The sequence below is a fragment of the Priapulus caudatus genome, unplaced genomic scaffold (assembly GCF_000485595.1).
Source record: "Priapulus caudatus unplaced genomic scaffold, Priapulus_caudatus-5.0.1 Scaffold294, whole genome shotgun sequence".
In the NCBI taxonomy this organism is placed as follows: domain Eukaryota; kingdom Metazoa; phylum Priapulida; class Priapulimorpha; order Priapulimorphida; family Priapulidae; genus Priapulus; species Priapulus caudatus.
The window spans coordinates 135,549-138,460 of NW_014577355.1; the positions used below are offsets into that span (position 1 = coordinate 135,549).

Genomic DNA, 2,912 nt, shown 5'->3' on the forward strand with positions numbered 1-2,912 from the left:
TATTTTATCTAAAATGTTGTATGATTGTCGTGGTTTTAGCGATCTATTCTATTTTACCAATGTCGCCAGTCCGCTTATTTATAATGCAGGAAGTGTTATAGGATTGTCGCTAATTCTATTATCTATGTTTTGACAGTGTTGCTCAGCTCGCTGCTTTTATAATCAGGCTTTGTATTAATGCGCACGTGAACATATCTGCGATGCTAACGTGCGCAAGTATCATATCAATAAAATTTATTATTATTATAATCCTCCCACCCACTGGCCTTCCCGTACTCCAACTCAATCCCCTCCTCGCTCCCGCACCTCTTCTCCCGCTCTCCCGTTACCCGCCCCCTGTAACCCCCCCTCCTGGACGGACGGGCAGACGAGCAGACGATTATATTATATATATATAAATCCGTAGTTACTACGTCTATGGCTTTACACTCTTTTCGTATACCACCAATACACTTACGTTATCTATTCGATTCGAAACGGTGAAAAGAGAGCTTGGAATACGTCTTTTACGGGCAAGGGCGGTTTGGGTGATGGATATGGCCCAGTCATATCTATTTAATACATAGGTGCAACGCAGGCAAACCAAACCAAAGATGAATAAGGCATCTAACAAAGAAAATCAAACAAAGATGAACAAGGCATCTAAGAACTCAAACAAATATGAATATGGCATCTAAGAACTAAAACAAAGATGAATAAGGCATCTAAGAACTAAAACAAAGATGAATAAGGCATCTAAGAACTAAAACAAAGATGAATAACGCATCTAAGAATTCAAAACTTAATTTTAAATTAGAATACAGTCAATTGAACTGAGCTTAGGGAGTTTAACCATAGTTTCGAAAATTTAGGTTAGACAGGCACACCGGAAACGACTGCCTGTTCTGAGAAATGGAAAGTCAAACGAGTGCTTTTCTATGATATAATAACGCACCTTCAGCATCCGGTACCCTGGGTCTGGCATGCTCTACACTGTAGGACCTGTAGTAGTCATATACATAATATCAGGAGTAAGATAATTATAGGATATATTAGGCCTATAATTATAGGATTATAGGCCTATATTATCTTACTCCTGATATTACCAGGGGTTAATAATGCAGGGCTGCCAACATTGGGTGATACGTGAGAGTGAGATGCGAGGGAGCGAAGCGACCGAGGGGGGGTGGGTGTGGGAGGGGGGTTGCACAGTGGGGAGCTTTTGCATTTTATAACTTCAATTTGTGCAATTTGGTGCATACTAAAGTGACTGTTTTCAGATATTGTAAGATTTGTTTTGCTGTGCGTTAGATATTTCAGCGTTTTATTCATGAAGAGATATTTATGCGCGAGATATCTCAGCATTTTTTTGCTGTGCGTGAGATATTGTAAGATCAGCGTGAGAGCGTGAGATTTGGTCAAAATGCGTGAGTCTCACGGTCAATGCGTGAGAGTTGGCAGCCCTGCTAATGACAGATTTGTCATTATTAATCCCTGATAATATACATGTCGACATAGATATCATATATGATATAACACGTGGTAGTAGTTCTCTCAGTGTAGAGCACGGCAGACCATGGGCAGACCATAGCCAGAGTAACCGGATGGCACCATCAGATGGTCGTCCTGTCACGTGATCGGGACGTGAGGCGTGCCGTGTGCACACTCAGCCACTCGCTCGCGCAGGAACCTTGTAGGCGGAAAGTTGCTGACGAAACTTCCCAAATTTCTACAAAAGGACGCACCTACTTGCAGACCGAACGTCGTCGAAACGTTACAAGGTTAGTAAATGTTGTTTTCTCTGCGTTAATATGTGCTGACACTCAATATTTTATTATCTTTAGGACGTTATGTGCGAGTATTTTTCTGCGCCACAAACGTCGCACCGTCCGCCATTAGATTACACACGTCACACGCCATGTTTTGTAAAAGTTATACAGTGTCAGTGTGTATAAGTGTGGTGCAGATTATCTGATCTACGAATTGTGACGTCCTTGTACATTTTTAACATGAATTAATACGTCTGGTCGAATATTGAGTGCTGTCGGTGTGGTTTTTGCTTCGTAAAAATCTATGAACTGATAATTAAATTGAATTGTCAAATTATTAATTAAAAAAATCACTATTTTAATTAATATTAATTGTGAAGCGTGCCTGATGGCCTATAATAAGGAGGCAATGTTCAACCATGTTATGAGTTATAGGTAGCCATTTTCTTCCTCCTTATGTTGCTATGTGACGTCATCAACGATGTACATATACGGTATCGATACATGAATCTCATATCGTAACATCCCCTTTCCTTTGAAGTTAAATACAATCCATGTTCTAATAAATTGTACAATATAATGCCGTTGACCATAGCATGAAATGCTATACTTTTCTAAACTTCTTAATCAACCTTGCTTATTTTAATAACACCTTAAATTGATAAATGTTTGTCCATACTATTAGTATTATACTGCGGCCATTCGAGAGCGATTAGCGTAACAATGTACTCAAGTAAGCTTATATGATTTCAGTGTACTTCCCTATGGTTCCTATAAGACATATTATTAACTCTCAAGAAAACCTTAACAGGTAACACATGGATCCAATAACTTGCTTGACCCAACAACAAATATAACAATAACGGCAGTCTTTTGACACTGCCATATCCTTCAACTACATAACACATTGGGGGCCAACTTGGTGCCCTCCTCCCTTCCTTAAAAAAAAAAATGCAAAAGAATAATATTTGCTTACATCAACCAAGAAAAATCATGTCTCTGACTTTTCATTATATTCGCGTAAACCTGGGTGTATGTTCACTAGGGCTGCTTTTGACTGACACGTCCAGAACGTGTGCGATATACTTCACGATATTCTTTTCGATATACTTTTCGAAATACTTTTCGATATACTTCTCAATATATTTTTCGATATACTTTTTG

The 2,912-nt window shown here is 39.0% G+C and overlaps 1 protein-coding gene across 2 annotated transcripts in view; it reads left to right on the forward strand.

Moving 5' to 3' along the window:
* Positions 1-1,647: 1,647 nt before the first annotated feature.
* The window catches only part of LOC106808667 (putative nuclease HARBI1), a 25,006-nt gene continuing 23,741 nt past the window's right edge, over positions 1,648-2,912 (forward strand). For both annotated transcript variants that reach the window (XM_014811485.1, XM_014811486.1), the window contains exon 1: positions 1,648-1,760. The gene's annotated coding sequence lies outside the window, so the exon portion shown is untranslated. The remainder of the gene's footprint in view (positions 1,761-2,912) is intronic.